This window comes from Puma concolor, chromosome B1 (assembly GCF_028749965.1).
Source record: "Puma concolor isolate L17-30 chromosome B1, mPumCon1.1.hap2, whole genome shotgun sequence".
NCBI classification, from domain to species: domain Eukaryota; kingdom Metazoa; phylum Chordata; class Mammalia; order Carnivora; family Felidae; genus Puma; species Puma concolor.
In genome coordinates, this window is record NC_141670.1 from 123,172,475 (window position 1) to 123,197,030 (window position 24,556).

Here is a 24,556-nt window from a genome sequence, read left to right on the forward strand (position 1 = left end):
CAAACAGATCAGCTCCTCCCAACAGAAAGTCTTTGCGTGTCGTTTTCTTCTCTGGGTCACTCTTCCCCAGCCCCACAGCACCCTTCTTACCTATTTGATTCCTACTTATCCTTCAGAACTCAGTCAACACTCTCGGTCCCAAACAGGGTCAAATGTCCCACTCCATGATCCCAGAGGAGTTTACACACTTTATCTGTGGCATAACCACAGTTACATTTTGACATTTCCTTGCGTGGTTATTTGATTTGTGATCATCTCCTCCTTTAAACACTAAGTCGGCTTGTCTGTCGTTCACAACTGTATCCCCAGTATCCCCTGTATTCTTTGCTTAGAATCTATATTTAGAAGATGCCCAAATAAATGAGTTAATGCCATTTAAAATTTGTGCTTCATAAACATGGTGCAAATTTCCTTGAAAAAAAAATCTATTTATGATAAATACAACATATGTGACTCATTACAAACTTTTCCTTCCATTTCATCTGCCAAATTATAAAATAAAACATAAATTTTTTTCTCCTTCATAATCTGGAAAATCTGTAAGGTGTTTTTTTTTGGGGGGGGGGTGTTGAGGAGGGTCTTGTATTGGTGAAGTTAGGGAAGGGAGAGTAAGGGAGGAGGGTTTGTTTTATTTCTGTCTTTAAGTCTTCCCAATAGCTCCAGGACCTGAGGGATTTTTCTTCCCAAATTTATGTGTAGCTTGCTTTACATTTTGCATTGATCCATCCTTTAATATATTTCTTAAATATACGCACATCAGAGTAGCAGCCTTGCTTTAATATTGAGCCAATCTGACCTTTGGTCCTGTAACTTCAGCGGTTCCCCATGAGCGCCTTTATTAAAAAACATTCTGGTCTGTAATTCACCAACACTCACTGTTTTGGGGGTGGTGATGGAATTGAGGCTTGTTCAGGGGATCAGAATTGCACAACTCCCAACCCTAATCTTTCACTGAAACTGAGTCACATCTTTCTGTATCCCCTTTGTGTAGAAATAACCATGAATGATAAAATAACTATGGGAGAGAGAAAAAAGAATCAAGAACAAGCTACATATGCAGTGTTTTCCCATTGTAGCCTTCTACGCGATTCCATTGTTAAGTTACCTTGAATCATATATTGTTCTTAATACTGATAAAATAATAATAGCAGCTAGTATTTATGGAGCACTTACTACTTGCCAGGCAGAACCGTCAACATAGAGCATGAGAGAGCAGTTGGTTAGTCTAATATTAGAAGACCAAATACCCTAGAGCCCCCTATACTTGAAATCCACTGTGTCTGACAGCATATGTATATATAAATAGTACAGAAAATCCTCTACCCATGAATTGGTTGGCATAACTCATAAGACTTTTGTTTGACCTCTTTTCCTTCCACATCCAAATCTTGACATGTATCATCATGGATACCCTTCCTTCTCACTTGGGTTTCAAATTAGTAACTAAACCATCTCTCAGGGAGCAAAAATTTTTCCCTACCCTTCAAGATCCTTCTAGCCGGTACAAGAACTGAATTGACATGAGACAGATTAACAGGAAAAAGAACGAAACAAACCAAAAACACCGAAGTTTAATTACATGCACACTGAAGCCACATAATAAAATAATAATAAAATAAAGAAATGACCAAGGTATGCCCTTTTATGCTTTTTAGACAAAGAAACATAAATCTGTGAGGAATTAGGGTGTCTGGGTGGCTCAGTGGATTAAGCGTCCAACTTCAGCTCAGGTCATGATTTTGTGGTTCATGAGTTCAAGCCCCATATCAGGCTCTGTGCTGACAGCTCAGAGCCTGGAGCCTGCTTCGGATTCTGTGTCTCCCTCTCCCTCTCTGCCCCAACCTGCTCACATTCTGTCTCTGTCTCTCTCTCTCTCAAAATAAATAAACATTAAAAAAATTTTTTTTAATCTGTGAGGAATTGACAGAACAAAGAAAATTTATATTCAAGAGCTTCGTAAGGAGTTCTAAATAAAATTTGGGCTGGAGGCTAGAATAGTAACAGGATTTGTTTAGATAGGCTTCTTTGGCTCTGAATTTCTTTGTCTCTGACAAAATGGATGTCCCTCTATCTCCTGGTGCAGGGAGGGCACGTTTCCCACAGGAGATTTATTTCCTGCTTTTTGGAGCCATAGCAGGAGGGGGTCAGAGTGTTCTTACACTGGCTGTTTCTTAAGTAACTTTAATCCAAATAATCACTATGTGGCACATTTGGGGGCAGTCTGTCCTGTGCCCCCACACTACCTATTTAGGTTCTTAGTGATTTATTTCTTAGGTGTGTTTCCCCTATCGAAGGAGAGTTAAGTGAGAATCTAATACATTGATAAGCAACCCACAGCCTGCAGGCTTCATGCAGCCCACCTGGTTTCATTACCCTGTTCCATAATATAACTTCAAGAAGAAGTGAGACTATTAGTAACGGCCAATGATATTGCCCCCGTATATACATATTATAAAACATTCTCCATGGTTTTTTCTTGCTCTAGGTCTCTATCCATTCTGTTCCCGCTGTCTGAAACCCCCAGCCTCCTCTTCTTTGGCAAATTCTGAATCATCCGTCATCAGATCTCAGCTCTCATATCTCTCTAAATCCAAATATCCAATGGATGCTCTCATTGTGTAGCATTTACCATGATCTACCATACAGGTGCTATTTATTGGTCTTTATTGCTCAATGGACTATAAACTTCAAAACAGTGAAGATCATGTCTTCTATTTGCCTATTTCCTTTTTAGCATAAAATCCAGGGGCGCCTGGGTGGCGCAGTCGGTTAAGCGTCCGACTTCAGCCAGGTCACGATCTCGCGGTCTGGGAGTTCGAGCCCCGCGTCGGGCTCTGAGCTGATGGCTCAGAGCCTGGAGCCTGTTTCCGATTCTGTGTCTCCCTCTCTCTCTGCCCCTCCCCCGTTCATGCTCTGTCTCTCTCTGTCCCAAAAATAAATAAACGTTGAAAAAAAAAATTTAAAAAAAAAAATCCAAGTAGAATAAATATCTGTTGAAGATGTATACAAACATATTGACTATTTGGCACAGCCCTGGCTATAACCAAGGAGGTTATGTCTTCAACACTGCTTAATGGCTACGTCTAAGTTGCCCGATTCTCAAACATAAACCGTACCAGATTCTTTTGCTTTCATTGCAAAAGCAACAGCCACCCAACTGTGTGAACATGAGCAAACCCATCCAGCTACTCCATCCCAAAATAAATGACCATTTTAGGATTCCTTGCCATCAAGTGCATCTCCAATCAGTCTTTAGTTAGAGAGACTGAAAAAATTATGGGGGACCATTTAATATGAATGTGAGAACTTATCTAAATATTTGAATACATTCATCATGTTTCTTAAATGCTCACCACTTGCAATGGCTCCCTAATATCTGTAGAATAAAAATCCGTATATCTGAGGCAGGCATTCAAGGCTACTTACAAACTTGCTCCTCCCTGCCTTCCCAGCCATTTCTTCCCAACTAAGCACACACTCTATGTTCTGGGCAAATAAATTTGTTTTTCTCCATACGAGCCCAAAATGTGCACTCTTTTGCACTATAATGGTAATAACTGACCCTCAAAGAGTTTATTATGTGCCAGGCTCCCTTCTAAGTGCTTTACTTTTTTTTTTTTTTTTTAAGTTTATTTATTTAAGAGAGAGAGAGAGGTCACAACACGGGGCTCAATTCCACAGCCCTGGGATCATGACCTGAGCCGAAATCAAGAGGAGTATGCTTAACCCACTGAGTCACCCAGGTGCCCCACTAAATGCTTTACTTTATGTTAGCTCACTTAATCCTTACAACAACACTGTTTGCTGGATATTATTATGATCCTCATTTTAGAGATGAGGTGCCTCAGGCACCTTGCTTGAGGTCAAAGTTAGTATACAGCAAAGCCTGGCTATGAGGTGACTGACGGTGCATGTGTCTCTCACCATCCAGCAGACTCACCCGGGGCTGTTCGCAGACGGTGGCACAATTCCAGGAGAGAGCCATGGCGCAAAAGTCTGGTTGAGACCGAGGCTCAGAATCGGCACGGTATCTTACCCACTGCAATCTATTAGGCAAACAAGTGATAACACCAGCTCATATTCCAAAGGAGGAGGCATATTCTGTTTCTTGAAAGGACAGCAGCAAAGTGACATGTGGATACAGGGAAGGAAATAATGGCAATCAGTTTGCAAGTACTCTGCCACACACGGCCAAAACTAGGTGCCAAGAAAGGTGAGAGAGTCTTCAGATGGCAGCCATGAGCTCATGAGCAGAAGAACAGATTCAGCGGGAACAGATTAGCAGTCTGTAAAGACTTCTCTTGTTTTCTTTCGGATTTTTTTTTTTTTTTTTTTATTATTTCTTCAAATTTGTTTATCAGGAGTGACTGAAAAAACGACAGTTGAGTCCCATCATCACGGAAATGGCTTTAGGAGAAGACTGGTCAGATGAATAGTATTGCTTCCCATTTCCAACCAGTCAATAGTTGCCATTGATAAATAGACAGCCAACAGTCTGTCAAGAATGCTCAAGATATGTTATACGCTACAACATGCCTGTTCACAGGGTGAAAAAGCCAGGAAATAACTCACGTGAACTTCTCGATTTCATCATGCAAGACAAGCACAAAAGCACCGCCCAGGCCTCTGCGAACATTGCACAAAGCCCCCTTGAGAAAAGCTTTGGCTCCTTCATCACGAGCCGTATTCCTCCGGCAGTCAAGCATGACTGTGCACATGATATCAGTTCCTTTGCGCCCTGACTATACCATCACACGGCGACAAAGAGTGTCAACCCGATAGAAAGTCAACACAGCAACCTCTGTGACGGATTGTGCGATCATCCAGCTGATGGAGATGTGAGTACTCTTGGGATCTGGATGCATTCCCTTTGCAGTGTCAGATACTGAAGTAGGCAGCTCAGTAGATGAGGTTACCCTGCGCAGAAACATTAAAGCCTTTCTACAGGACCTTAATCCCATGAGATTTGTAGTTCTTAACCAGGCAGTCACGGAGGCCCCTGAATTCCCTTTCAGCTCCAGCTTTGCCCACGTCAGCTGCTAGAAGGGTATGGGCAAAATCAAGAGGAGACACAAAACACAGAGACGTGGCCCCAGAGGCGCCACCTGACCCGATTCCCTGCAAAGCAACACCAAAACTGGGTTCTCTTGTCCACACCACCCAGGAAGATCTGCTTGTATTTAACTTGAAAGGCAAAGTTAAGAGCCTGAGTGGGGAAGTATCTGATGATATTGGCCAGCCAAGTTACCACACCAGAAGGACAGGACTCCCTGCTCCTTGGAGATACGAACCACACAGTCTCTAATGCCCGTGTAGTGCTTATCTGCGGTGATTTGCTTGCTGGCATGTTGCACCTGCAGCAGCAGCTTGATCCGCTCGATGGGTGCTACCGAGGGGTCTTGGAGGTGGCCGCAGACACTCCACCCACCAGGAAGTCCTCGACAAAGGACACAGCAGCATTGGTCATGTTGAAAGGAAAGAGGAGGCAGGAGATGGCAGAGTAGTTCGTAAAGAGTTCAGTTGTCCCCTAATTCTACACAAATCACTACAGAGGTTTCTGGGGAACTCGACAATTTGATTTTTAAATTTATGCAGAAAAGCAAATGGCTTTTTTAGATAAGATAAGAAAAGCCAAGGCAATGCTAAAGAAGAACGAGATGGGGACACTTGTCCTTGCACATGTCAGGACCAATGGAACAGACCAGAGGCCAGAAACAAACTCATGCATATATGGAAGCTCAATTATAAAGGAGCATGTATCACATTATCTGTGGGAAATTAAACACTTGCAAAAGGCAAAACCAGAATAACTTTAGAAGGCAATATAGAATATTTTACAATATGGAAGAAAAGAAGGATTCCTTATGCAAGACCCCAAATCACCAGGCAGTTGGGGAGGAAGGCCACATTTACCACACTAAAATTTGGGCTTTCCAGGAGTTCATCAAAAGACACTAGAAAGAACATGACCAGACAATCCAGTGTAGAAATGGAACAGGGGTAGGTCGATAAAATAGAGCAGCAAAGCAGAAATAACTCAAACTGATCACAAGCCACAAATTGAGAAAGAATATTTGCAATATAAACAATCAATAAAAGATTGTTATCCAGAATTGCTGAAGAACTCTTCTAAGGAAAAGAACCAGAACAAAAGATACACCAGTTATTTCATAAAAGAGGAAATGCTAATGGTGAAAAATATATGTAAAAGATGTCCAGTCTCATTCATAATTAAGTCAAAAAAAAATTGAAATCAAAATCAGATGCCATTTTATGCCTCCTTGCTTTTGCAAATTTTAAAATATCTGACAATGTCAAGTGTCTTCATAATGAAGATGTTTAGCAACAGAAACACTCACACACTGCCAGTGGGAGCACAATCCGCGTGGAAAACAGTTTGACACTATGTAATAAAGCTGCATGTAACATATTCTATACCTCACAGTTTCTCTCCTGGGTATATGTGCTACAGGAGATAAGGAGACATATATAATAGTCATAGAAACATTGTTCATAGAAGCAAAATCTGAAAAGAAAAAACCGAAATATCTAATTCTACTGAAATGGATACATAAAATACATATATATTTTCATACTTTGGAATTCTGTCTATAGTAGTTAAAAGCGAACAGATCAGCAGGATGGAATCTCAAAAACCAAAGCTAACAACCCCAACGAAAAGACAAAAGCGAGTCGTAGAAAAAACTAAGCTGCATGGTTCGTGATAATAAAGTGCGGCCCAAACTCAACAATACTGAGCGTTAGGATTCACTCATAGGCAGCAGCGCTGGTGGATTTCATTGCCAGTCTGGCTAAGCTAGAAACTACAAATCCCAGAGTTCCCTTCCCTATGTGGTTGGAGGTCAAACCTGACCAAAAGAGGAACTTGAATAAGATACTGGAGGCAGAAGGGGAGCAGCAGCCCGTTTTCTTGGAAGGTACGTGCAGGGGCGCCTGGGTGGTGTAGTCGGTTAAGCGTCCGACTTCAGCCAGGTCACGATCTCGCGGTCCGGGAGTTCGAGCCCCGCGTCAGGCTCTGGGCTGATGGCTCGGATCCTGGAGCCTGTTTCCGATTCTGTGTCTCCCTCTCTCTCTGCCCCTCCCCCGTTCATGCTCTGTCTCTCTCTCTGTCCCAAAAATAAATAAAAAACGTTGAAAAAAAAATTTAAAAGGAAGGCACGTGCAGTCAAAAGCGGCGATGGTGCTGGGTTCCTACTTACACTCCTCTCCTCTCCGCAGCTGTCAGCCCTTCTATCCACTGCCGGCCCTTCGGCCAACTGCAGGCTGATGGCAGCGGACTGGAAGAGGGACCACCTCGCAGAGGCCGTCCCTTCCCACCGTCTCCTGCAGCTGCCTCTTTGCAGCCCCGCTCGGTGGCCCGGATTCTTAGCTTCTCCTTGAGATGCTGGCTGGCCCATCCGCACGCAGCTTCAGAAGGCTGGTTAGTGGTTTTTCCTCCATCTTTCCCACAGTCCCTTCCAGATCTTCACTAAAGGTAGAAGGTGTTAATTCCTAGACGAAACCCCTTATCCCACATCGCTGTAAAGATGAGCAAGGGAATATCTTGCACAAGTTTCCTCAAGTGGGGAGGAGAAAGGGCAGCATTAAGGAGGGCCACAAGGCGCCTGGGTGGCGCAGTCGGTTAAGCGGCCGACTTCGGCTCGGGTCATGATCTCACAGTCCGTGAGTTCGGGCCCAGCGTCGGGCTCTGTGCTGACGGCTCAGAGCCTGGAGCCTGTTTCAGATTCTGTGTCTCCCTCTCTCTGACCCTCCCCCGTTCATGCTCTGTCTCTCTCTGTCTCAAAAATAAATAAACATTAAAAAAAAAAAAAAAAAAAGGGAGGGGCACAAGGGACATCTGAGTCACCAGAATGTTTTTTTCTTAAGTTGGGTGGTGGGTACAAAGTATCCATTTTATTAATATTATTTACATTGTACGAGATATGATGTTACAATTCAGAGTTAAAAATGAAGACAAAAGTGGGTGGGGGAAATAAATAAAAGGGATTAATTAAGAGCACACGTACCTCGATGAGCTCTGAGTAATGTACAGAATTGTTGAATCATTATGTCATGCACAGGAGGAGAATATAACACGTTATCTTCATTGTACTTCAATAAAAAATATATTTTTTAAAAAAGTTAAAAAGGGACGCCTGGGTGAATCAGTTGGTTAAGTGTCCAACTCTTGACTTCAGCTCAGGTCTTGATCTCACAATTTGTGATATCTGTCGGGCTCTGTCCCGACAGTGCAGAGCCTGCTTGGGATTCTCTCTCTCTCCCTCTCTCTTTCTGCCCCTCCCTGACTCATTCTCTCTCTCTCTCTCTCTCTCAAAATAAATAAGCATGAAATTTTTTTTCTAATTTTTTTAAGTTAAAAAAATAGAAACATGTAGTGAGGTTTTCCAAACCAGAGAGTCCAAATCTTTAGGGAAAATCAATATGAATTTAAATGTGAGAGGGGCGCCTGGGTGGCTCAGTCGGTTAAGCCGCTGACTTCGGCTCAGGTCGTTATCTCACAGTCCGTGAGTTCGGGCCCCGCGTCGGGCTCTGTGCTGACAGCTCAGAGCCTGGAGCCTGCTTCAGATTCTGTGTCTCCCTCTCTCTGACCCTCCCCTGTTCATGCTCTGTCTCTCCCTGTCTCAAAAATAAACGTTAAAAAAAAAATTTTAATGTGAGGGAGAGAAAGAGTCTCGATGGTAAAAGGAGAAAGCAATGTGAACTCCGTGGGACTTGTTCCCTGTACAGAGAGAGGAAGAAGCTGTCAGATCGAGACCAGATACCCCAGACCCTGAAGGTGAGATGACGGACTGCTCCCGAGGACGGAGGGTGGGCAGAGGGCTGATGGCGTCAGGACAGGCAGGGGGATGGCAGGGACTCTCCCCAGCAGACAGCCAGGTACTAAAAGCAGCAAGGTACCTTGATTTTAGCTGGAATGGGAGGTGTTGTCAGGAAAAGGCAGTGTGTCCCACGTGAGTGGCCACAGCCAGAAGCAGTGTTTACAATGGAAGTGCTGTCCTGGAGAGAAACTGAAAGACACAAGGTGGGATTTTTCCAAATGGCCCCTTACTGGAGAACCAGAGAGCTGGAGTGAAGGGTGGCCCTCAAATAAGGAAATCTGGGTGAAATTATGATAATAACGCCAGCAGCTACCATTTTAGGAATGCTTACTCATCTCCCTGACATCTGAGCATTGGTCCCTTCTCTTTTCTAACTAAACTCACTTCTCTGACCATCTCTTTCAGTCTCGTGGTTTTCTTTTTCTTTTTTTTTTTTTTTTTAACGTTTATTTATTTTTGAGACAGAGAGAGACGGAGCATGAATGGGGGAGGGTCAGAGAGAGGGAGACACAGAATCTGAAACACGCTCCAGGCTCTGAGCTGTCAGCACAGAGCCCGACGCGGGGCTCGAACCCACGGACCGTGAGATCATGACCTGAGCCGAGGTCGGCCGCTCAACTGACTGAGCCACCCAGGCACCCCAGTCTCGTGGTTTTGAATACCAGCTACTGCTGATTTCCATTTCAGCCTGGATCTTTCTCCTGAACTCCAGGTTTTCATATCCAAAGGCTTCCTCGGGGCACTTTGGCTCAGTCGGTTGAGCAACCAACTTCGGCTCAGGTCCCGATCTTCCGGTCTGTGAGTTCAAGCCCCACATCCAACTGTGTGCTGTTAGCGAAGAGCCCACTTGGGATCCTCTGTCCTCCTCTCTCTGCACCTCTCCCACTTACCTTCTCTCTCTCTCAAAAATAAATAAACATTTAAAAATTAAAATAAAATAAAATAGAATAAAATAAAATAAAATAAAATAAAATAAAATAAAATAAAGGCCTCCTCAACATCTCACCACGGACGTTTAATTGGCATCTCAAAGGCAACTGTCCAAAACTGAGGTCTTGACCTTGCCCGCATCAACTACCCTGCCTCCATCAACCTACCCTAGCCCCACACTTGCACCTCCCTTCATTCTTCCCATCTCAGTAAATGAACATTACATCCTGACTGTTGCTCAGGCAAAGAACATGGCATCTGTCTTGACGCTTCTCTCTTTCACCCTATATGTGATCCCTTGGCAAATTCTGTTATTCTAGGGGCACCTGGTGGCCTAGTCAGTTAAGCATCTGACTCTTGATTTTGACTCAGGTCATTATCTCACGGTTCTTGAGTTCAACCCCACATCAGGATTCTCTCTCCCTCTCTCTCTCTGCCCCTCCCCAGATTGTGCAGGATACGCTCACTCATGTGCCCTCTCTCTCTCTCTCTTCCTCTCTCTCTCTCAAAATAAATAAACATTATTTTTTTAATTCTGTTGCTTCAGCTACACTGGTCTCCTTAATTTTTCACTAGCCCATCAGATCTGCCTCAGGGCCTTTGCACTGATTATTCCTTCAACCTGATACACTTAGTCATGAGAAAATTGCCTGGCTGGCTGGTTCCTCTGCCTCGTCTGGTCTTTACTCAAATATCTTCTTAATGAGGCCTCCTTAATTCCCCTAATTAAAATCACAAACCAGCCCCCAACAGTTTCTCTTTTTTCTTTGCCTTTGACAGGAACATCACCCCTCTAAGACTTGGGGTTTTTAATTGGTAAAATAAGAATGCTAGTGGCCTCTACTCACAAGATTGCTTAAAACATGAGGTAATGCATATAAGGTGCTTAGAACAAGACTCGGGGTGTAAATGAAAGCTCCATATATTAGCCATTATCATTGTTATTTCTCAGACTTATCTCCTACTGGGCTAGACTCAAGGTCTTAACGGTCTTGGGTAGACAGCATGAACAAAATTTGCTCTCATGGATTGTGTGTGCCATCAGTCTCCTGGTTGGATAGGCCAAATCTACTTCTAGACAAAGAACCCCTGGGACAGCAGTTGCCCTTTGCACCCTTCAGCCTCCACACCACCCCCCGCCCCCCGCCACTTCTCCACAGAGAAGCAGAATTTGATGGTCACAAGCCAGAAGAACATGAGCACATTCCGTGGTACATGCCATGCCTGATCCTGCTTAGACCTGTCATCTCACCAGTGAGGGCACTGGGACTTAGAAGTCTATAAAGTCAGATGAGGGGAGATCCAGGGAAGGAAATCCAAAGCTGGGTTCCAATGGAAAGTATCTGTAAGTATTTCAAATAGAGAGAGGCAACCCAGGGAGTCAGTCTTTGAGACAATAAATTGCTACTGCCTAAGCATCCATTGAAAGGCCAGATCAGGAAGGAAGGATGGAAAGAAATTTGAGGAAAGCTCTCTAGAAAATATTGAATGGAAGCTCACTCAGAATTAAAATTGCATAGTAGTATATACTACTTCATGATGGGACATCTTACTGTTGCAAAATGCAAAACACTACTAAATATTGTACTACTAACATTATAGCATATCTATGTTGGTTGAGAACTGATAAAATCTGAAAACATAATCTGGAATGAGGGCAGAAAATAAGGTTGTGCAAATGGATTTGTAAACTAGAAAATGAAATGGCCACAGGATGGCAGTACAAGGTAAGAGATAAGGATGAGCTGTGTATTTTCTTAACCCTTGAGAGTGTTTTAAGATCTACAAAAACATCAAGTGCCTGAATATAACCTGTATAGCATTCTTAAAATTAGATTTAAAAAATCTTAAACACCAGAACTCTTTGACTAAAATCGGTTTCGAGGAAAATGATACCCAGTTTTGGTTATGACATCTTACAGATTCTGTGCCTCCTGTATCTCTCCCTTCAAGTTCGAGCCAATATGATTACAAGTAGATTATAAGGTAACCATGTTACATTTTAAAGGGAATTCAAAAGCCTAAGGCAAACTTTCCATCTCAGTTTCCTTTGAGTTCTCGACTTTTGATGCTCGACCTCTGACTTCATCCCATTTCCAATTAAAATCATTATCTAAATCCTTTCAGGCAGTTAAGGGGCCTTGACTGTCTTTAGTTCAAAATTGTCTTCATGCCAAAGAGGCACATTCTGGGTGGCAGATTCTATTGCCCTTCAGGAGCAGGGAATCGAAGATGAGCCTGGAAAAGTAGCAGGAAGCCTGGCAAACCTTATTAAAAATTTAGATGTCATTCTGATGGCATTAAGAAGTCACTAAAGGGGAGCCTGGGTGGCTCGGTCGGCTGAGTGTCTGACTTCGGCTCAGGTCATGATCTCGCAGTTTGTAAGTTCAAACCCCGCATCGGGCTCTGTGCTGATGGCTCAGAGCCTGAAGCCTGCTTCGGATTCTGTGTCTCCCTCTCTCTCTGCTCCTCCCCTACTCAGGCTCTGTCTCCCTCTCTCCCTCTTTCAAAAATAAACATTTTTTAAAATTTTAATTAAAAAATAAAATAGGGGTGCCTGGGTGGCTCAGTCAGTTAAGCGTCTGACTTCGGCTCAGGTCATGATCTCATGGTTTGTGGGTTCGAGCCCCGCGTTGGGCTCTGTGCTAATAGCTCAAGAGCCTGAAGCCCATTTCAGATTCTGTGTCTCCCTCTGTCTCTGCCCCTCCCCTGTTCATGCTCTGTCTCTCTCTGTCTCAAAAATAAATAAACATTAAAAAAAAAATTAAAAAAAAAACAAAAAAAATAAATAAAATAAAATAAAATGTCACTAAAACTTTTACTAAAACAGGAGTGACGTTAATCACCTTGCACTCTAAAAAGATTAGCTACGCTGTGCAATGAATTGCCCACTCTGCAGCCAATCTTACCACTTTTGGATTAAAAAACCTCGGGCGCCTGGGTGGCTTAGTGGGTTAAGCGTCCGACTTCAGCTCAGGTCATGATCTCACAGTCCGTGATTTTGAGCCCCGCGTCGGGCTCTGGGCTGATGGCTCAGAGCCTGGAGCCTGCTTCCGATTCTGTGTCTCCCTCTCTCTCTGCCCCTCCCCCGTTCATGCTCTGTCTCTCTCTGTCTCAAAAATAAATAAACGTTTAAAAAAAAAATTTTTTTTTAAATAAAAAAAATAAAAAAACCTCAAGTGACTTCCAACAGCCCTTAGAATAAAAAACCAAATTTTCACTTTTTTTTACAGGGCCCTTCTAGAGCTGAGCCTGAAGGCTAACTTACCTAACCTACCTGGCCCCTAAATGCTAGTCTTTTCCTTTTTCCTGGGCATCATTCAGCCTCTCCCGGTGTTCCACTTGGGGCATTCTTGAGCCAACATCCCTTGGCTTGCCCTCTGCTTGGTGAATTCCTCCTCAACCTTCTGGCCTCAGATTAAAGACCCTCTGGGCTCCTCCGGAAGCTTTTCTCTGCACTCCCAGACTTTCCTTTCCTCTGTAATGAGATCCCAGAAGCCCAACACTCAGTATTTGAATGATTACCCGTTTAACGTCTCAGTCCCCACTAGGCTATAAACTGGGCAGAGGCAGAGGCTGTGGGGCCTCACGGCAGGGTCTAAAGAGTGAGCCGCCAATGACAGCACGGAATAGACAAGCTCAGTGAGTGGATATAAACAAATGGAGGAAAAGACACCTCCTGGAAGCACGATTCCAGTTAAAAACTATTCTAACAACGGAGAGGAGATGAAAGGGGTGGAGATGGAGAGTAATGGGCCAGCTGCAAGAGCTATTTGAGATGTACGATCGACAGGACACGAATTATATTTTATATGCTCGGCTAATTGCACTTTACCTGGCGGCTGGGTGTCTTCTCTGGCATAGGTTTCTTCTTGCAGCCCAGCACTACCATGAAGTCCCATTTAGCTAATGCAGTGGGAGAATCGTGACCCTAAAGAATTTATGAAGCTTGAGCAGACTGATGTATCTCCTTTTTCTTTCTCGTAAGCTCCACCCTGCCCACCCCAAGGCAAGGCAGAAGAGAAATCAAATGCTAATTCCTCTACTTCAGAAGATAATAGCAACTGAGACTTTGGATGAGGGCTGGGTGCCTTTTAACTTGAAAGAACATTTCCTTTCTCAATACCTCCCTTGAAATGTAATGTCTGTCCTTGAGAGATATCCTTGAGTTTAACCGAATTGGTCCATAATTAGAGGAGCCAGGATATCAGCAGCTCTCAAGACAGGACTTTCAAAAGATCCACCCCTGAGGACTCCCACGTGTCCTTAAACACAAACAGTTCTGACGGGAGTCCAGTCTTTACCTGTGACTCCAGGAGAAACACTGAGGGAATCTTCTTTATAACCCCCAGAAAAATTTCTCTGACATGCTTCCAAACTTTCTAGCCTCTTCAAATTTCTCTACATGTTCTTTCTTAACATGGTCTCCTAAAACTCCCTTTCTACTCCCTCAAACCTATCAACTTTTTTCTTTCTCTACTCCTTATTCCGTGCACTTTGCTTCTCCTACCAAGAATCTCGGCCCTTTTCTTTTCACCGCAGAGTTCCTGTTGAAGACCCCTCCTATGGCTGAGGAGTTTACACAGTGCACGGAAGCACCCAGCTCAAGGATTAAGTAGATGCTAATAGCAAACTTGGGGTCTTCTTACACCCACGTGGCTGCTGGTATCCCCCACGCCAGCGGGGCTTCCCCCATCTTGGTGTCCTTTGCCAGGTATCTGCTCAGAAGCAGACCCTCCTCTGGAGTGTAGGGAAGGGTAGGGAGCAGGAGCAAATAGTTTTCCCTTTTGGGGGTGGACAGGTGAAGAGCTGGGCATACTCACAGGTGAATCACTTGGTACATAAAATTAAGTGCAGGGACACCTGGGTGACTTTGTCCTTAAGCATCCGACTCTTGATTCCGGTTCAGGTCATGATTTCACGGTTCGTGAGTTTGAGCCCCAAATCAGGGTCTGTGCTAAGTGTGGAGCCTGCTTGAGATTCTCTCTTTCTCTCTCTCAAAAATAAATAAATAAACATTAAAAAAAAAACCTGCTTGAGATTTCTCTCTCTTTCTTTCTCTCTTTCAAAAATAAATAAATAAGCATTGAAAAAAAACAACTAAGTATAGATTCCTTAAGCTCATACACTTTATATCATAAGGCCACATCAAACTTACAAATTCTATCTTAAACACTAAAAAGCGCTAAATTCAAATTTACACATCAATTTAATACAAAAATTAAAATCATTTTACTCAATCTAAGTTGCCACATCTCATCTATTAGTACATGATGGCTTTGAGTTTGTGATATATATATATATATTGTCCTGTGCTAGGTGATGGCTCAGTTTTGTCATTTGTCACCACTCTACTCAAACTACTGTTCTGCGAAATGATCGGCTCTTCAGTGCCCAAATGACCCTACTTGGCCTTGACAAGAGTGCTTCATTTACATAGAAGTCTGCTTCTGTTTTTTCTCAGCCTGTGATGATTGAAACGGTACTGTTGGGGGCCAGCATAATTATGAGCACAAACAGAAGCAAAGAAATGGAGACAGCCCTCATTTAGAAGGTGATCCAGGGGATCTCAAGTGTATGCAAATACTAATTTCTTAGATTAGCGTCAAAATGGGGGGGGGGGAGCATATTTTTCAATTTGTTATAGATTCTTAAGATTTCTCGGAGGTCTTGAGACCCCATTGGAGAAACACAGCTCTAAGGGTATTGCTTGATGACTGTCTGTCCCAATAGTCATATAACCACTCTCTTTCAGCCTTCTACATTATCACTTCCCCATAAGGGAAGCAACCAGCTCTTATCCACTTATGAGATCCAGCTTTTAGAAAGGAAGTCTATCTTAAATGTTCCCCAAAAGTTCTAAAGTTCCTCTCCCTCCTGTTTCTGCACTCAAAGCATTTATTAAACTTAACAATTGGCAATCCATCACTAAAACCTTTTCTGTGTATTGCATTATCTACTGTTATTATTTAATGAGTGAATGTCTGGTCTCTACTAGATTTGATCTCCACTACAACTCCCAAAGAGCAGTAACCAGAATCTTTTTTTTATTTTTAAGTTTATTTTTTTTATTTTGAAAGAGAGAGAGCCAGAGGAAGAGGAGGAGGAGGAGGGGAGAGAGAGAGAGAGAAAGAGAACACCAAGCAGGCTCCACGCTGTCAACACAGAGCCTACCGTGGGGTTTAAACCCACAAACCATGAGATCATGACCTGAGCTGAGATCAAGAGTCAGATGCTTAACCAACTGAGCCACCCGGGTGCCCACAATAACCAGAATCTTGTTTTAAAATTTATTTGGATCCTTACACTATGTGGAGACGTAATAGTCATGCTGACTGATAAGAAAGGTTATCATTTTTATAATTTTGTGCTCTTTTGAAGACACCCACACAGGTCCTCCTGTGATTTTTATAATTCCTCTTGACTCTGCCAATAATAATCAGTCATTTACAGTGCGTCAGTTTGGATCCTCTGAGAAACAGATGCCAAAACAAGATGAGAGATGCAAGAGATTTATTGGAGGAAATGTCTGAAGGGAAACAAGCAAGAGAAGGCAGGGAGAGCCTTCAGCCCATGATAGAGGTCTGCCGTCTGCAGAAGGAGAAGAAAGAAGGGATCGGGCAGGAAGAGCCTCAGAGAGAAACACAATTGTTAGGAAGTCTTAACCACCCACTGCCGGGGTAGCTCAGCCGGTAAAGTGTCAGACTCTTGATTTAGGCTCTGGTCATGATCTCACAGTTCATGGGATCAAGCTCCACACGGAGCTCTCTCTCTTTTCTCTCTCTCTCCCTTTACGTCTCTCTCTCTCTCTCTCTCTCTCTCTCAAAATAAATAAACACTAAAAAGAGAAAAAGAAAATCTCATGTAGCCAATGAGGCATCCCCACACCAAATGTGAGCTGGCTCTGGCATCCCCACAGTGATCAGTGATTGGCTGGGAGCAGCTGGGGGAAGTGTGACCTCACGTCTTTGCAGGGATGAATCCTAGGGGACAACGGCTGAGCTGTCAGTTCACTGTGTCTCCCACTGCAGATTCTCTTAAAGAGATACTGGCGGGGGCACCTGGATGGCTCAGTCAGCTGAGCAGATGCTGACTCTTGATCTCAGTTCAGGTCTGGATCTCAGAGTAGTGAGTTCAAGGCCCATACTGGGTGTGAAGCCTAGTTTTAAAAAAGTACCCCCATGGCTGCTACATATAGCTTATTGTGAGTGGTATATTTTGAAGTGTGGATGCCTCTGAGGATGTTCGCATACAAACTCTTGCTCAGATATCTGCATTTTAAACTTGATGGCAAATTATGAGATAAACCTTGCATTGCACATGTGAGAGATTTGGACAGAGAAGGAATTAGGGGCCTCTGATAAATGCATAAGACTCTAAAGGCTTCCAAGGAAGAAAGAAAACAGTCTCCCACCTTTCCCTTCCCAGTCCTGAAGCATCTCCTCATAAAGCTCTTCATTAAGTCAAAGTATGTCACATGACAGTCAGGTAACAGCCACTCCTACAGACAGCCACTCCTACAGAGAATGAAGTTTGGGAATAGAGTATCCAACTTTTTCCCATACCAACCAATTTTACAGAATAAGTTCCATGTTTCAACTCAGTCTTGCTGCACTGTTCGGGTACAACCACAATGTGTTCCCAATGGAGGGGGCACTCAACAACTTGAGAAAACTCAAACTTTCCGTTTGAGCCAGCCTCAAGTAAAAGTAGGATGTCTCTGGCACATTTATGTATGTGTGTGGTATGTATGTATGTAAGTATGTGTGGAGTCAGGCTACATTATAAATAATAAGAGTTTTTGAATAAATGCTTGAGAAAAATACATTAGAAATACGCGGGGTTTTTTTGTTTTCTGTGGTGTGTATGTTTTCTGATCATAGCCCAAGGGGAGAAGGCGAGCCGCGTCTAAATCAGTTAGGCTGCTGTAAAAACATACCGTAGGCCGGATGGCTTAAACAATAAATACTTATTTCTCACAGTGCTAGAGTCTGGAAGTCTGAAATCGGGATGCCATCACGGTAGAGCTCTTGGTGAGGACGTTCTCCCTGGTTTCTAGACAACAGGCACCTTCTTGCTGTAGCTGTATCCTCACACAGCAGAGAAAGCGAGCTAGCTCTCTGGTCTCTTCTAAGGACAGTAATCCCATCATGAGGGCCTCACGTAAACCTAATCACCTTCCAAACGTCCCATCTCCAAACACCATCACATTGGAGGTTAGAGTTTCAACACATAAACTTGAGGGGTGTGGGAGACGACATTCGGTCCATAGCAGGCGGGAACAGCAGAAGAGAAGGGGCAAGGAAATGTCTTAGTGTTCTTAAGGGTATCTTAGAGAAGAAGGCACACCTGAGGGGACGCCTTGTCTTCAGCCTCCGAATTGTCACAATTACTGAAGCTAACTCTGTTTTTGGTTTTGTTTGTTTGTTTGTTTGTTTTTTCTTTAACCTACAGGAGCCAAGGGTGTAAAGTAAATGAGCAAGGGAGACCTGAAGAAGCATTGCTGAATACATGTGGAGGGATGGACACTGTGACAAATTCGAGAGGACTTGGCCCATTTAAATAGGACAGTGGCAGTGTAGCTTCTGTCTCATGAGAATGTAGTTTTGCCATATCCCATAGTGCTTAAAGGTGATAGAGTAGGTTCTCATGTGATGTCTTCTTATGATTGAATGTTGGCTTAAAAAGATCTAGAAAACACTCTTTAGTCCAAACAAACAGGGCTACAAACCAGTCTTATTTCACAGGCCACTAAATATCAGCCTTTCCTCTGCTGTGATGACTTTCCCAAAGATATTTATAGTACAACGGCTTGGAAACATTTAAAGGGAAAAACTCTGGCAAGTTAAATTTTCAGACTAAAGAGAGGGGAAGATATTGGACACTGTGCCTCCTCGGTGCCCCCCAAATGTCAAAGGTACGCTAGGCCCCGTTTCGACTACGTCCAAGACTAATTCTGATTAGAAAACACGGTCTAAATGAACACTTTGATTTTCTGCAAGAAGCACGTCCATCTTCCGTAATAATTTTATTTCGCAACACATACAAAAGCGCACAGTTGTTCTTTTGGTAAGTACTCCAATTTTATTTAAGAAGTAGACCTCTTGGCTTAGAGGAGCTTTTCCCCAGCTGGTGTATTATAAGAATGACAAGCCTTCCGGGCTCACCTTGGACCTCACATTTGGCTGGTCATGGACTGCATGTGCTGTCAGTCACCACCCCTAATTTGAAAGCGACCAGCATAAAGGAAAAGAGTAATTATCTGTTCGGGGCCTGATTCTATTGCTTAACTGCTTGAATGGCTCCAGAAAATTCCACTGGGAACCACAGGCACAGAGTGCGAGAGCATCTCATCTTTTCTATTGAAAAGTTAAAATAGGGCATCTTATCACCATGGTTACAGAGTTCTGGGGGTAGTCCTGGTCCCTTACTAAGCAAAAAGATCAGTTAAGTGACCAACAGGGAATCTGAACGGCGGCTGCACTGACATGCCGGTAACGGCAAAGGAGCCCACAGGCAACCTGAGGCATCTCGGAACTGACATGTGCCTTCACATATCAGGGAAAAAAGTCTTAAATGTGTTTTCCACTGTGTCTAATTGTAAATAGCGGTGGGAATTTGTGTGTACTTTAGCAACGAATTCGAAGTTACAAGACTCATTATAAAAAGATAGAAGGATAATTTGCATTAATACTCATTACATGAATTTAAGATTAACAAAATTAAATTGAATCTGAGAGAAGCAAAATGTACAGTCTTCCCGAAAAAGTAGAAACGAAAACAAATGTGCCTATTCCGTTAACACCGAATATCGGGTGTTAGTGTTGGGTATCTTCTACGCAATAGACCTAGTGTTGGATGTGGTGGCTCATACAGCCATGAGAGGCAATATCCTCATTGCAAATTGCTCCTAAGCTAATCAGAGATTTGTGATGGAAAAATTATTAGCCAGCATAACAAGTGCTAGGTAAATGTTATCTATAAATTGTTAGAGGGCCCAAGAGGCAAGAATAATTGTTTGGGGGAATGCAGGGAAGCTTCCAAGTGGAAAGGGCATTGGGGCAGGTTGTAGATGACGGGCAGGAGAGAGCCTGTGCAAAGGTCCAGCTATGAAAGGGCGCCACCTATAGGCAGTGACAGTAAGAACCCCGTTGCAACTAGAGTTCTGGAAGTCCATGACGAGGGCAGGGGAAGTCATTTGAAGCCAGAATTGGCAAAACCTTTCATACTAGATTTAATACTGTAGACGACAAGGAACCAGTTGGACTTTAGTCGGAAAGCAAGATGATCAGACTTGATTTCAACAGTCTCCCCAGCCGCCATATGGAGAACCAGAATAGTTAGAAACCTATAGGAAATATAAAATGAGCATACTGCCCTGATGTGATGTGCCAGCTTTTGTGTTGTTCAAAGCATTCTTCTTTTATTATATATGTATTCGTAAGAAAAATTTCTGAAAATATACAGATCAATTTTATAGTAGACTGTATCCATATCCCCAAGGATTTTGTGTATCACATCTCATGTGATACCTTTGTATAGTCTCTAATAAGAGAATGGGCTTAATTAATCACGTTTTCAGAATTCAGAGACCCAAAGATTTGTTCATTTGACTCTCATGCGTTTTGCATTTCAGAACCTTGAAAATATGTCCCTGCACAGAGCTCAAAGAAGTTCGGGATTATTTTAAAAACTGACAAAAGAAAAAAAAAATATCCACAGCATTCACTTGGAAAGAAATTAATTCTGGCATCCGTAATGTATTCTTAGGAAAAGAATTGCAGAAAAAGAAAAGTTATGCTATAGAATAAAAAGAGGGTAAATTCAACAACAACAAAAGGGACCCTGTATTGTACCTCATTCCCTGGGTAACAGGAAATATTTCTTACCTTCCTCCTCTACCACCCTGACGAGTCATGAAATCCAGACATGAAACCTAGACATTTAATCACAGCTACATTCACCACTAATCATCAATAGACGCAATCCCGGTAGCTTGTGTCAACCATGGGAGCCCCAGGCAAAAAGAATCCTCAAGAGTAACAGGAATAAGACTTCACTCAGAACCCTGTAATAATTTCCTGCTGAGTCCACAAGAGAAATTAACTGAATTTAATTTGTGAAAAAAGACGACTGTGACCATATATCCAAGAAACGTGCTAATCATCCGCATTATCTATTGTATCTATTGTAATAATACAATACCCCATTCTCCCCATTTTACAGGTGAGAGAACAGCCCTAGAGAAACTAATGTTCCTTAAGTCACATAGCTGGTAAGTAGCCCAAATAGGATTGGACCCATGACTTCTTGATTCTAAAGCTGGTGCTCTCATTTGAGGAGAGCTACAAGGAGGAATTCAAGTGCCAGCTGAGTAAGACGAGTGAATTCCATTGTTTTTAGGAGACAGAGTCCCCCTGTCTGGCCTGAAGGGTCCAGGAAGACTTCCTGGTGAGGGTGGCATTTGACCTGAGTCTTATGTACTGGACAAGTCAAAAGATGATGGAAACCCATTCCAGGTTTGAATTTAATAGCAAACATGAAAAGATATAAATCTATAAGTGACATTAAGACATAAATTTGTACCTAATTATCCACTCAGTAAACGTATTATGCACCCATTATACGTCAGATACAAATAGTGGAGATAGGGTGGTGAACAAGAAGGTTGTGTGAGGACAACTACATTCCTTTAAAAATTGTTTTAAGCATCCCTGCCTTTCAGGGTCACTAGGTTAACTAATATAACTCCAGCAAGGAGTTGGTAGAGAAGAAAAATAAGACAAGGCTGTCAATGCAATTTAGAGTGAAAGTTGTGGGATAACAAATTTGTAATTATGATGGCTCTTTTCATGTCACACCTCAATATAAAATAATTTTGATGTGGCTTACAAAGATACTATGGTAAACAGAACGAAATGTAAAACTCTGAAGAAATTGGAATGAAGAAAGAAATGTATAAAAAATAAGATGAAGTCGGAGTAAAGCCAGTCAAAAAGTTGAATACTTACTGGAAAGGGCTATAAATTTGGCTTCATATTTTCTATACTTTCTAAACTCCTCCTCCCCAAATCATCAGTTATGATTCCATAAGACAAAACAACTATTCAATTAAAAAATGAAACTTAAGGGCACCTGGATGGCTCAGTAGGTTAAGCATCCGACTCTTGATATCAGCTCAGGTCACCATCTTGGCTCAGTTCATGATCTCGCTTTTGTGAGATCAAACCCCACGTTAAGCTCCATGCTCTGTGTGAAGCCTGTTTGGGATTTTCTCTCCTTCTCTCTGCTCCTCCCCAGCTCCCACACACACCCTCTCCCTCTCCCTCTCTCTCTCAAAATAAATAAGCATTAAAAAAAATAATAAAATTTAATTTAATTTAATTTCTGATAGCAGGAATAAGACTAGCTAACCTTTATTGCTTATCATTTGCGATTAGAATATGGGGCTTAATTCATTTATATGTATTTTCTCGCTTGGTGATCATAGAAACTTCATGCAATAGGTACTATCATAGTCTGCATTTTATAGAGAAGAAACTATGCCTTAGGGAAATTAAATAAATTTCCCCAAAGCACCTAACCAATACGTGGGACGGGCAGTCTCGGGTCGAGCAAACTCTTTATTACCCCAGACCCAGGAACTGAACTGCTAGGTCATATCTGAAATAAGTTTTCCGCGTAAGTCGTCAAGGAAATAGAGCAAGCAGTGAAGCGCAGTGGATCTCATTTTTCAGTGAGCATATAAACCACCTGGGGATTTTAAGCTACAGATTTTGATTCCACAGATCTGGGGTGGGTCTTGGGGTTTCTAACCAGCTCTCCAGAGATACTCATGTCGTTGGTGCAGACCACACTGCGACTCGCAAAGCTGTAGCAAATAATATTTCTACAGGTTCTGGGGGGTTATATATTACAGCATCTCTCAAAGGAAATGGATGGCCTATAACCAAAGCATTTCAAGAAAAGCATCGTTTTTAAAAATTAGGGGCGCCTTGGTGAATCAGTTGGTTAAGTGTCTGACTCTTGATGTCAGCTCAGGTCATGATCTCGTAATTCTTGGGGTCAAGCCACATGTCGGGCTCTGTGCTAACAGCATGGAGCCTACTTGGAATTCTCTCTCTCCCTCTCTCTCTCTGCCCCTCCCCTGCTTGTGCTCTCTCTCTCTCTCAAAATACATAAACTTTAAAAAAAAAAAAAAAAAGCAAAATTATGCAAGGAATGTACTACTGGAACGGTTTGGCCTAACCAAGAAATTTAAAGTATCTGGAGAAAAAAAAAATGGGTATTCTATTAATAATATACCTTATGGTCATACTAGTCTGTATTTAATTGCAACAAAACTGTAATGAATCCCTGCAACTAGAGACAGGTACTGATGACTAGATCTCAAGGAGGTGGGTGTTCAGTGCTAATTACACATATGGCTCTGGTTTACTTCGAGAAAGTAAAAAGGGCCAAAGCAGAGGGAGGCTCAAAAGGGAAATGGCCTCAGATTTTCGGGCCTAGAAAACAGATTTTGGTAAAATAACTGCTACATGGCAACATCCAGCATCAAGAACCTCTCTTTTTCAATTAACAAAGGATGGGAGAGAGCTTCTGAGACGACTGTTTCACAGCCTATCATTTTATAACAAAATTGCATCCGTTCAATTGCTATTTTGCTTTTAACTTCAAACCTGTTGCCAAGGAAACATCAATATCTAAGCACGCTTGAGGCAAATCTTTCTTCCTGTTTTTGAAGTGAATCAGTAGCAAGGTAACAGCAAGTTATAGAGTTTCACTAATCCAGGAGTTAGTTGGATTTAATCCCAATCACTGTAGCCTTGATAAATCAGGTGGACCTTCTCCTGCCTCCGTTTCTTTACCCATAAAGTGACTATGATTATACTGTTGTACTCTCTCACAACTTACTTCTGCGGCATAGTCCCTTTATCTAACGGACGCTTTGTCATCTTACGATGCGTGGTCAGGAATCTCCAGATTCAAAGGCTTCTGTGTGTTTACACTGGGAAGGAAGGGGACTATGAACCCGCATTTTCTCTTCAGGAACGCAAAGTCAATACTCAACTTGCCAAAAGGAACTAAAGCAATGTGAGAGCAGAAGGAAATGTTTATTGTTTTTCTTCCAAGTTTTACTTAAATTCCAGTTAGTTAACATACAGTTTCAGGTATAAGGTTTAGTGATTCGTCACTTCCTTACAAAACCCAGTGCTCATAACAAGTGTCCTCCTCAATGCCCACTACCCATCTAGCTCAACACCCTCCAGCAACCTTCAGTTCGTTCTCTGTAGTTTAGAGTCCGGTTTTTGGTGTGCTTCCCTCTTTCCCCCCACCCCCCATGTTCACCTGTTACATAGAATGAAGTTTTTAAAAATCCCATCCCTGCAACCATTATGTGGTTCAGGTTTCTCAGTTTCATGGTGCTTCAGAACTAAAAGCCAAGGAAAGCCTCAAGCTGAGGTGTGTCTAACAAGGTTCTTCTGGGTCACTGGTTCCTAGGTGGGAATTCTCACGAATGGACAGATTCAGGTAGCATGCCTCGGAAGCTTATGCAACTTGAAGGCTCTTTCTAGAAACAAATGCAAACTTGTGAATCCCAAAACAAGTACAAGTGTATCAAGGAATAAGAAAAGAAATCACAACAAATAACGAATTGAAAACTGACAAACACCGTCAACATCCAGAAAAATAACGTAATTTTATTAACTTCCTGACACACCTTCTATTAGCCTTTTTTTTTTTTTTTTTTTACTGTTCTTTGCACTTCATGCCCTTTGAGCAAC

General features: G+C 42.6%; 1 pseudogene; it reads right to left on the bottom strand.

The window, feature by feature from the left end:
- Positions 1-4,335: 4,335 nt before the first annotated feature.
- Positions 4,336-5,467, bottom strand: LOC112858493 (ADP/ATP translocase 2 pseudogene; annotated as a pseudogene).
- Between the last annotated feature and the right edge of the window lie 19,089 nt (positions 5,468-24,556).